General features: G+C 35.9%; 1 long non-coding RNA gene across 1 annotated transcript in view; it reads right to left on the bottom strand.

Annotated features, from left to right (window-relative positions):
- The window catches only part of LOC118009865, a 12,419-nt gene extending 5,353 nt beyond the window's left edge, over nucleotides 1-7,066 (bottom strand). Inside the window, exon 1 of the long non-coding RNA XR_004679045.1 lies at nucleotides 6,951-7,066. This is a non-coding gene — a long non-coding RNA (uncharacterized LOC118009865). The remainder of the gene's footprint in view (nucleotides 1-6,950) is intronic.
- Between the last annotated feature and the right edge of the window lie 5,399 nt (nucleotides 7,067-12,465).

Here is a 12,465-nt window from a genome sequence, read left to right on the forward strand (position 1 = left end):
TTTTTTTTTTTTTTTTTTTTTTTTTTTTTTTTTTTTTTTTTTGCCCAGCTTTGTAACATTCTAAGCCAATATCTTTTCAAAATGCATCCTCTAATTTATATTAGATTTTTTTTCTCTTTTTGCCATGGCTTTCTGTGCTTCATCCATATTTTTACATAATTTTTTCTATGCTGCATCCTGTTATCTCCTTCAGAAGTATATCTTCTACCTCACTCATTTATCTTTAGCTATGCTTAAACTACTGCCTGATTAGTTGATAGAATTCCTTTTGTCAGTAATTTCTATTATTCTATTTTAGAAGTTTTTGAAGTTATTTCCTTTTAGTTTCTAATATACACAGGCAATTTTATAGCTTCTTATCTCATTATTGTACTTTGATTACCTACTTATATTTCCTTAAGCGTTCTAAAAATATTTTATATCTTTACTCATTTCATTCCAATGTCCAGTCTTGTAGTATGTTTTTTTCTTCCTTTTCTCACTTATCTTGATTTGTTTCTATATACACTTCATATTTTTTTTTCAAAGTCATGTTTATGAAGCATAGTTTGGAATGGATTTCTCTAGTTTAGAGTATTTGCTTTTTGTGTTACAGGCACTGTGTTTTGCATTACCAACCCGGAAGAGATTTAAATTTAATTCTCAACTTACATTGTTTTTTTGGTGGAGGTGAATTATGAATCCTAGCCCAAACCCACTTGAGAGCCAGGATTTCTTATAAATTATAAGGGAGGCTTTATTTTCCCCTGTGCCCAAGGGAATGCCTTTATTTCTTTACCACCTTTCTTTAAGAGGTCAGTCTCTCTACCTCCATCTAAGTCATTCTAATGAAGAGTTGCTTTTGGTGACTCCCAACTGGATATGGGAGTTTTGCATTTGGTGGTTTTGTAAGCCTCAGCTTTTGTCTCCTGCTGGACTTGAAACTTTAAAGGATCAATTATATGGATAATACAGATAGAGATAAAAATCTGTATTTTTTTTCTATATTACAAGAAATGTTGGAATGATTTACAGTGAAGAAAGATGATTCCTCTCTCTTATATATTATTCAGAGTGTAGCACCTCGGGAGCCCTCACAGCTTCTGCAGGGTAATATTTCAGAATCAGGAGAAATTATGTACATGATTGATTTCTGGCATTTCTAGGGTGTGGAATTTTGTATATTATAAAAAAGATGACAAGTTACAGGAAATTAACAGATATAAACTTTGCCATCTTAGACTGCTAAGAAATCATCAACTAATATAAGACAGAAGACATTTTTAATTTATTAGACTTAATATTTAGCATTTGAAAATATGTGTTCACTTTATTATAATTCATTTTTCATGAACATATATTGCCTTCCTTCTAAAGCTAAACTTCTTATGAATTAAGAATAAAAGAGGAAAACTTTATTAAGTTTGGGCCATCAATAAATTTGACACTTAGCAAGGCATTCTATCTGGGTGTTGGTTACAGTAGAATTATGTCCTTTTAATTTGAATCCTGCTCATTTCTTCTTTTGAACACTTGGTCAGCCTTAAGCAATTGCCTGCCTTGCTGATGGGAGTGCAGAATACGAGCAGAGTGAGAAACTCCACCATGTCATCATCAGACATTATTTTGACATTAAACTTTGCCCTTATCTTATTCTATTTTTAGATACTTACTCCTAAGAGGATGACACTAACAACATCTACATATGAATTTACAAATTCTCTTTGTCTCTTTTTTTCTTTAAATATTTTATTTATTTATTTATTTGAGAGGAAGAGAGAGAGTGGGGGGAGGAGCAGAGGGAGAGGGACAAGCAGACTCTGTGCTAAGCACTGAGCCCAGTGCTGGGCTTGGTCCCACAACCCTGAGATCATGACCTGAGCCTAAATCAAGAGTGGTATGCCTAACTGAATGAGCCACCCAGGCACCTCTCCCTTTGTCTCCTTTATAGAGGAAAACACAACAGGAGGCAAGCAAAGTCCATCAAAAGAGAATGGTAATTAACAATACCAAAAAAAAAAAATTATGGGAAGCTGAAAGTCTTAAGTAATCATATGATTGCTGATAGGAATTCCTACTTTCTTCATTTGGAGTCTTTTTTTGAGAAAAAAATGTTAGTGTGAATCAGTTTTGTTGAGGTTTCTCAAATCTAAGATTCATAATAACTCTTTAGAAAATAAATGAAACCAACTATACCAGTTTTAAAATAATTACTGAGAAGTTTGGGATTCTTATTAAAAATTTCACATTGTGCAAGGGTTATATATATTCTGAGGAATATATATGAGTTGAAGAAAGGGGGAAAAATCCTCCATCTTCAAGGGCAGTCTCCGTGAGGTAAAGTTGACCTTATAAAATAGCATTCAAGTGGGTTTTTTTTTTTTTAAATGATTCATTTATTTAGAAAGCAGTGAACAAAACAGAGAACCTCGTGAGTTTCTAGGAGCTAGAACCTAGTAAGCTTCAAAATTTTAAGTGAGTCCACTCTCAGTATTGAAATTACTGGGAAGAGTCTCTGATGCTTAGTTTTTTGAAGTGAAATTCCCTCCAAGTACAGGATTTTGGTTTTTTTTGTTCCATTTTGTATTGTTTCTTCTCTTATTTGTACTATCAGCCTCCAGCCTGGAATCAACATCCTGTGAACAAGTGCTCCCTTTGTTCTTATAGCAAAGATACGATAGGTATGATCTATTTAACTTTTTAAATTTTTGTTTCTTATGTGGCACTTAACATTTTATATTACCATGGATTGTTGGTTTTTAAGAACACTACAATTGATATTTTATATAGCAGTTATCTTGTATAGAATTGGATTACTGTGTGTTTACTATTATATTTAATTGTTTGTAGGAAAAAAACAGTTTACATGTTTATCAATAACTTTGCATAGTATTTATCATTTATAAATCACTTTACATTCATTACTTATCTAATCTTTAAATCAAACCTATAAATTAAGAAAGATAAATATCTGGATTTCTAAAACATTGGACTAAAAGATTATTCATTCAATTTTTTTTTTATTTTACAGGTAAAGAAATTTTTGGTGATTGGCTCATGAGCAGAGTTAGTTTGTGGACATATTAGCATAATTTTAGGTTTTAATGAGGGTGCCTTAAGGACATAAAAGATTTATCAAGAACAAAGTTAACATAGCACAGAGCAGACAAGAGCTTAAAGCCAAGACTTCCATGTTTAATATCCTATATTCTTTTCCACATTATCATGTGGTCTTCTGTCCTTTTTTGTGGTCTTGGATTTTTTTTGTTTGTTTTAAATTTCTGACAACAGGGGCACCTGGGTGGCTCAGTCGTTAAGCATCTGCCTTCGGCTCAGGTCGTGATCCCAGGGTCCTGGGATCGAGTCCCGCATCGGGCTCTCTGCTCAGCCACAGGCCTGCTTCTCCCTCTCCCACTCCCCCTGCTTGTGTTCCCTCTCTCACTGTGTCTCTCTCTGTCAAATAAATAAAATCTTTAAAAATAAATAAATAAATAAATAAATAAATAAATTTCTGACAACAACTTCTTGATTTATTTGATTAGTCTGGCCTCTCCGTAAATAGACTTATTCCGTCAACTTGATGTATTTTTAAATTTAATCTACCAAGTAGAAAATTGAATCTCTCTTGCTATTTTTAAAAACTACTTGTTGACCTCAGTCTTGGTTTTAGCATATTAGAGGAAGTGAGGTCAGGAACATTTGGACTGAAAATCCCAAATCCTGACCTTTAGCTTGAACTGACTTTCTTAAGTGCACAGGAAATTTCTTAGAAAATTTATTTCCAAATGAACCAGATTACTTTCACAGAGAGGGTACAATCAAAACTGTGCATGGTGAATTCAAAATAAAGTAACCCTTATTTCATATTTCTAATTTTTTTAAATAATAAGTTTGCCATTAAAATATCTTCAGAAGCATTTATTTATTCTATAAAAATAATCTGATAATAAACCGAAGTGAACCAGCCTACCTTTTATAGTTTCAGATATCAACACCTCAATTTTAATCAAGTAAAAACCCAGTTCATATTATGATTTGTGTTCATATTCTTACCCCTTGAGTGGCTTTGTGAAAAAAAAAAAAAAAGTCATTATTTTTTAAAATATGTTACTTTATATATATGGAGAAGTATAACATGTAATTCAGACTACAAATATAAATAAAAATAATAAAGTCTTAGTAAGAAAGAACAGGATAAAAAAAAGAAGGTAAATCACGAAAGAATTGGAGTAAATAGTTTGAATTGGCTGGGCAAACTCAAATAAATCTGTTAAAAAGTAACTTCATGACTGAGACCCCAACAGAGCCCACAGCTGTGATTCCATAGTGCCATGATGTTTCTACTCTTCTACTTTTGGAAAAGGTATGGTTAGCATAGGAAATTGTTCACATGACTTCTGTGTTTGTTTAGTTGTATTCAGTAGCAAAACAACAGAGAGGGGAAATAATTTTTATTAAGAGTTGGTTGTGGGACGCCTGAGTGGCTCAGTCAGTTAAGTGTCTGCCTTCAGCTCAGGTCATGATCCCAGGGTCCTGGGATCGAGTCCCGCATCGGGCTCCCTGCTCTGCAGGGAGCCTGCTTCTCCCTCTGCCTCTGTCTCTCTCTCTCTGTCTCTCATGAATAAATAAATAAAATCTTTAAAAAAAAAAAAAAAGAGTTGGTTGTGTTCCTTTATAACCATAAATTTATCCAGTCTTTGAAACCTAACTATAGACATGATCATCCACATATATGGATTAGTAAATTGAGTGTCATTGGTTGGCAGGAAGTCAACTCTGTAACATGGATTAGCACACAGGAATTGTATTAAGGAATGCTCTTAGGGTCAATAATTGTACTGAAGGGACAAAAGTAGATGGGCAGGCAGAGGAGTTAGACAGTAGAATAGCCTCCATTGACACCAGGAGACTCCCATAGCTGGAAGAGCCATTCAGAGGTGTCCTGAGTTGACATAAAGGGTTTGGGTCCTTATGTCATTGCATTGACCAGTCATTGGATGTTGGCCACCCTTGCAAGAAGTGATATGACTTTGAGCAGGTAAAGAGGCTCTTTACAGCTAAGGGTTATTCTTGGAGAGAGCTGACAGCTTATATCTCTCAGTTGGCAACCTTCTAAGGAGTTAGGGAATTTAATACTTTAGCTTTAAAAGGAATCCACTTGTAACAGAATAGCATCCCATGCATTGCTAGGATTCACTTGCTTCTATAGGGTCTATAATTTATACCGTCAGGATTCTGCTGGATTTCTTTTCCTGGGAGAAACTGAGAGGAAGGTTAATGGAATAATAATAAAAAAAAATCCTGTGTTGCTATAGCTGTTTACAAGGATGTGATTGATACTCATTATCTCCCTCCTCCACTGTTCATTCTAGATTCTTCTCACCCTTGGCTACAACCTTAGTTGGTCTAGGCATCTTATCAGGGTGAGGTTACCCGGATCTTCATCCCTGAGAAGTCTAAATTTTGGGTTCTTACGGCTTTCTCAGGCTACAGCTTCTTCATTTGTCCATTTACCATCAAAATTGGACAAATGAGTCCTAAGGATGCCCAAGTGACTTTGCTGTGACCTTCTCTGTGGCAGCATTCCTTATTTGGGAATCAGAACTTCTAAAACCCACAGAGCTCAGAGTTACAGAGAAAAAAAGCACAAGATCACTAAATGGATTACCAGGAGTGTTGGTATATGAAGCTACTTCTATGTCTAGATTCCAAGACTTAAGTATTTTACCTGGGAGGACAGAGCACCATACTATGGTCACTAATTTAATAAGTATCCTTAGCCTGGAGGAGGATGCCTCTTGTGCATTAGCCACACCTTCATTAGGCTGTTCTATCACTCTATTAGGTCAGCTGCTTCTGAATAGTGCACTATGTGTTAGGAACCATACATCCATCCCTTGACTTTCCTGTTACAGAGTCAGTCCTTTGGTCTTATGTCATATGGGTTTGTGATTGTTGGAATCAAGAATTTTTCAAGCCCTTGCATAATGGTGCTGACTAAAGTCCTGCTGGCAGGGAAAGTAAACCCATGTTCAGAATATGACAATTCCTGTGCATATAAATTGCTGTCTCAGAGAGGAAGAGGTGCACTGTAGTCAGTGCCAAGTATCTGGTTCTTCTTGAGGGATGGCTCTCTATTGGGAGCCTAGTAGTTAACCTCTTGCTGGCATACTGGACATTCATCAGCAGCAGTAGATAAGTTAGGCTTGATGAGCAGGAGCCCCTTCTATCAGGTCCATGTGTAGCCTCCATTGCTGCCACCTGGGCTTTCCAATCATGTGCTCCTATGTCAACACTGGGGTAGCTAAAGGCAGGCTGGCACATATCATCTGTCCAGGTAATTCTGTCTACGTAATTTAGTAATGCTTCCTTACTGGATGTTCTCTGATGGGCATTAGCACACAATAACAATAATATTCAAACTTATGTCCACATAGATCCATCGACCCACTTTTCCCAAGTATTCCATCTTGTTCCTGATCAAATGTTTTAGCTTCTCACCACTGCACATGAGTTGCTATATATTTTAAACAAAGGACACTTCTACACAAGACAACTGATACACCACCCAAAACTTTACTAAGAGGATTTCTCCTCTCCACTGTCTTTCAAGACCATCCACAACCAGGACTATCTTGAGCCAACACATCTGTGAACCAAGTTTTGGCTTCTTCCTTTGTTAGCCAGTGTGTAATATTCTCCTGAAGATGGCATGGCCTTGCTCCAAAATCTTGGGAATGTATTGTGATTTTCCCATTGGGTCTTCCCAGAAATGCCACACAGCATCCTTTCCCACTATTGATAGATCTAATAACTCAGACATCTGACCCAGGAGATACTTGTACCTTAGCCTGGACTTTCCATGCTCTGGACTCTATCCAATCATGACAGCATTTAATCACCCAGGGTGTGGGCCATATTATTACTACCTGGTATGAAATATCTGAGTTTCAGAATCCAAAGGGACCTACCAGACATTTTGTCTCCTTCCTCTGTGGTGGTCTGTCTCTGGAGAAGGGTGTGGACTTGGGCAAGGCAGCTCTCTTCAGATGAAAATAAATCCAGGAAAGGACTTCCAGAGATCAATTGCAGGACAACCCTTGAGCTGCTGGGCAAAAATACTTCAGTCCCAAAATAGAGATCTGGGTAGCAGAGCATAGAATTCATGACACTGAGGATAAAAATAAAAGTTACTCATGGTCACAGTGCCAGACACAAGGTTGGAACTGTGGTTTTGCTTTGCTCCAAAGTCCACTAGATCATGACGAATTAGCTGTCATGTTCAAGCAGACCTTGCTTAATGTGCCATCACTGCACATATATTTCTGTTGTTTGTATATTTATTTAGTGCTTATCATAGATAAACATAACATTTTAGCCATTAGAATTCGTATGCATAAAAAATATTAATTGTACACATGAATCTCTAGATGAGACCTACTTATTTTATTTTTCTGAATGGGCACTTTCATCTCCTTTGCACATAGTGAATGGATTCATTTTAACCATTAAAATGAACAAGGTTAAATCTGGTAAACATTACTCTGCCTGATTTTGGCATTTCAAAAATGAATTATAGCTAAGGATAATAGTGCTTGTGGAAGCACAGACAAGCAAATACAGTGATCTCCCAGGACAGACATTTTAAATCATTTAACTTTTTGAAATATAGGTAATGAAATGGTGACTTGCCTCATTTTTTTTTTTCTTACAAGAGAGATAATGATTTCCCTGTAGGAGCTCATAATGTGGCAAATGTCTGAAGGAATTGGCATAATGGAAAGCGAATGCATTATAGTGCTTCTTTGTCTCATTTCTGAAAAAAAAAATAACATTGTGACAAATTATACTCATTTCACAGTTTATCCAGACATTCTGGAAAGGAACAGAGTAATTATTTCCATTAATGCCACATATCTTCTGAAGACAGATATAAGTCAATTCACCTTAATTTTATATTTTATTATAAAACCCTTAGAAAAAGGGGAAGATTAAATTCATATAAGACATAGCCTCATAATTTCGTCCTCATGAGTAATTAAACATGAAAAATGGGATTTTGAGTAAGACTTTTGATACTTCTGTCAGCTAGTGTGTTCCTGTCAAGCAACAAGGGACCAGATTTGACATGCACATAATTTTATTGTCAATTTTATTGCCATTTACAATGCAGTATAGAATGGATTTTTAAAAACATATTCTACTAAGAAGAATTAGCTTGCATAATGGAATTATCTTTTACGTATGTCAATCAAATGACCACTAAATCCATGAATCACTTTATATAGCAAACCATATGAACAAAACAAAATAATTTGAACACCTGAAGCAGAAGGAAAAAAGTTGGAATCCTTTCACATTAATAAATACCATCCTTCCCTTCTAATGAAGTTGGCGCTTTTTTTTCACCAACAGTAACAATACTTAGCCTATTGTCTTTATTATTGTTGTTTTCATGTTGTACTGGTGGTGCTTCACTCCGCTTTCTAGATTTCAGGAAATAGTTTTAGTGGTCCATTAAGGTGCTTTCCTCAGGTGAAAGAAGGAATACAGCATTTGACAGCAATAATTACAAAGACAGATAGCTTCACAAAAGTATAAATAGGATCTTCAGAACTGCCACAGATGAAAGTTTGAAAAATACTTTCTAGAACCAAAAGTGAGTATAAATTAATACATAGTAGTTTTTTTAAGATGAAATTAAGAAACATGTATTACATATATTTTAATTTAATCCTACTATTTCAAAAATGCCAATTACTTGTAGTCTTTAGCTAGTTGAGACTTTTTACCATCTTCATGACAAGAAAAAAAAAAAATCCAACCAGTCATATAGCTATCCAACCTTAAAATTCCATGAAGCACTATTTTAATGACATTTTAAGCTATCTGCAAAGACCCTTTATTTAACTAGGTCATTATTTTAAAATGAAACAATCACCCAGAGTTCTATAATTTAGTAGAAAGAATGTAGGTGTCAATGCAAGACCTACCTTGTTGGAATACCATTTCTCTGCACATTCTCTATTAATTGATTCCTTGGATATCACAAAATAATCTTGAATTTTAAATAGTTTTTGTAACTTGATGGACCTTGACCATGTTATTAGTGAGTATTTCACATTAATTGCTATTGACCATCCATTAAAAAATACAAGTATAAAAAAAGCTTTTGATTTTAACAAATAATTCAGTTAAACATTTTTTTCTCAGTTTGTTCAGAGACATTACTACAAGTGAAGCATTCTCATGTTGTGATATCAAAAAGTCACTTGCATTATTTCATTTCATTTTTCTCATTTACAATCATGCCACATTAAAAGGACTTCTAGTAGAGTGGGGTAGGCTATCCACATAGTTGCTTTACAAGGAACTCTAAACTTTTTGTGCTGTTAAAAGACTTTGCATATTTAACCTTCCCACTGCAAAATGGCTACCAAATGTGCTTTGGGAAATCTACAGAGGAAAAAAGTTAATTTCTGTGTCTCCTAGTTTCAGGACAGGGAGAGAGAAGCCAGGCTAACCTTTGAGAAGTGTTCCCTAGATTGTCCACTGCACGCCTCTCCCCAAGTGCCTCATGGGAGTTTTGTTTTTCCTAATCTAAGCTAGGAGTACAACAAAATAAAGCAGCACTGTCACATTGCTGGGAAGACCAAGATTTCCTTACCCTTGGGTATCACTGCAACAGTAGAAAATAGACAATTAGGAAAGGATACAGTACTTCACAGAGTTGGTTCCTTGCATTGGAAAATCAGAAATTGTCATTAATTCCAGTGATATTGAAAGAGGTAATTAAAACATAATGGGGGGGCACGTCTGGATGGCTAAGTCGGTTAAGCATCTGCCTTTGGTTCAGGTCATGATCCTGGAGTCCTGGGATAGAGCCCCACATCGGGCTCCCTGCTCAGTGGGGAATCTGCTTCTCCCTCTGCCTCTCACCCCATTCGTGCTTGCTCTCTCTCAAATAAATAAATAAAATCTTTAAAAATAATAATAATAAACCAGAAATTATATGAAAATGTTTACCACAATTCTTTAATGATGATGCCATGTTTGGGGAGTGGAGGAATGTAGCATCTGAAAGGGTGAGTCAGTTATGGATTCTGCCTGGACTACTTTTCAAATTATTCTGACCATCTATTTTAGCTATCTGTTGTGACTAATAAGCCATCTCAAAATTTATTAATGTAAACCGATTTATTATTATCATCTCTCATAGTTTTCTGGGTTGATTGGGTAGTTCTGTGTAGCTCTCATTTGAGTTTCTTTTATACATATGCAGACAGATGGTGGTCAGGGCTACAGTCATTGCAAGCCTGGACAATATCCAAGAAGGCTCAGTCATATTACTAGTAGAGGAGCTGGCTATCATCTCAGAGCTCACATGGGGTTGTCAGTGAGAGTGTCCACAGATGGCCTCTCTGTATGGCTTAGGCTTCTTCTCATTAGCATGGGGAGTATGTTCCAAGAGGGAATTTCCCAACAGTGAACATTCCAAGAGGCCCAGAGAGAAGATAAAAGGATTTGACCTCTTATGACCTATCTTCAGAAGTCACACAACATTATCCTGTTGATCAACGTAGTCGTAGGGTCCAAACAGATTCAAGGGAGTAAAGAAATAGACTTCATCTTTTGGTGAGTTAGTGGCAAGGTAAAAGAACAGGTTGGATGGCAGATATTCTTATAGCAGTCATTTGAAAATATAATCTGACACAATTCTAAAGTATGCATCATGCTAATTACAAACCAGTTGTAATATATTGAGACTGAATATGAATACCACTTGGTAAGAAATGGTAGCTTGACAAAATAGGACCACACTTGTTAAAAAGTTATCAGTTGTAATTATCGTAATTACCGATAATGGAGATTTCTGTGAAGCATTCAACCCTCATGCATGCATTACATATCGGTTTCCACTGCATTCTGATAACATGAAAGACCAAAACTACTTGGAATTCCATTCAAAATTATATTATTATATGTTACCATTACATGCTAAAATTCCTTTTCCTAATAATGTTGAGAAAATTCTACTCCTTGTATTGAAATTACAACTTCCTCTCGAGGAACACTTTTTTTTTTTTTTTAAAGATTCTATTTATTTATTTGACAGAGAGATAGACAGAAGAGCACAAGCAGAGGAAGCGGCAGAGGAAGAGGGAGAAGCAGGCTCTGCACTGAGCAGGGAACCCGATGCGGGACTCGATCCCAGGACCCTGAAATCATGACCTGAGCCGAAGGCAGACGCTTAACCATCTGAGCCACCCAGGCACCCTCAAGGAACACTCTTTTTATCACCTTTAGAAACTCATATTTTCCTACCCAGACCTTACTAATCTCTAATATTGTTAAAGTCAGTTCAGTTTATCCTGCAGTGTTGGTGAATCCACTTTTAGGGAAGGTGGTCAAAGAAGCAGTCGACACATATATAATGGTTAATGTTACCCTCCCTGAACTACCTTTTTTCCTTCAGGATGACCCCTATCTATGCCAGCAATACCTTCATTGCTATGTTTTAAAATATTAACTACTCCCATAGGGGAGAAGAGTCACAGTAAAATGGTTAAGACTATAATGAAGTATAGTTGGTTATGCTGAAAAATGGTGGTTCTCTACATCAGACTTTGTGCATATTATCCTACCTTATTCTATGGGGGTGAGTAACCAAAGTATCAAAAGTTTAATGTCATATTAAAGTTTCCGCTTTCTATTGTTTTCTCTGATTCTGGCAATCCCATTCTTAATTTACACTGGCAGTTCTGTGCTTAATGTAAATCCAAAAAATATTCAAAATTAGATTTATGTCAGAGGTATTAAAGTGATTATTTTATAAAATAATTCAACTATATCTTCCCAAGTAAGCAAAAATGTACATTAATTTCAGTTATAAGAACACAATCTATTCTGTGTCAGTTAAAATATTTACAGTTCTGGGGCACCTGGGTGGCTCAGTCGTTAAGCGTCTGCCTTCGGCTCAGGTCATGATCTCAGGGTCCTAGGATGGAGCCCCACATTGGGCTCCCTGCTCACGGGAAGCCTGCTTCTCCCTCTCCCACTCCCCCTGCTTGTGTTCTCTCTCTCGCTGTCTCTCTCTGTCAAATAAATAAAATCTTTAAAAAATAAATAAAATAAAATAAAATATTTACAGTTCCAAATACTGAAAAACCATCTTAGACTTTTTGAAAGTAGTAATAGGAATTCACAGCTCATGTGACTCAGTAGCCCAGGTGAAGCTGAAATGATATGTCTAAGACTTGGGCTCTCTTATCTCTAATGACTTTCACTATATTTGCTCCATTATCAGCAGTCTTCCTTCTTGTGATTTGCGACTTATTCGAAGGCATAGAAAGCACAGAAAAAATTTAATAACAGCGAAAGTTAAGGTTGTTAGATAAAATACAAGATATCCAGCTAAATATAAATTTCAAATAAATAACATTTTTTGTATTAAACATGACTCAATTATTACATGGGGCATGCTTA

Source organism: Mirounga leonina, unplaced genomic scaffold (genome assembly GCF_011800145.1).
Source record: "Mirounga leonina isolate KUSES-001 unplaced genomic scaffold, KU_Mleo_1.0 Mir_128, whole genome shotgun sequence".
Classification (NCBI taxonomy): Eukaryota; Metazoa; Chordata; class Mammalia; order Carnivora; family Phocidae; genus Mirounga; species Mirounga leonina.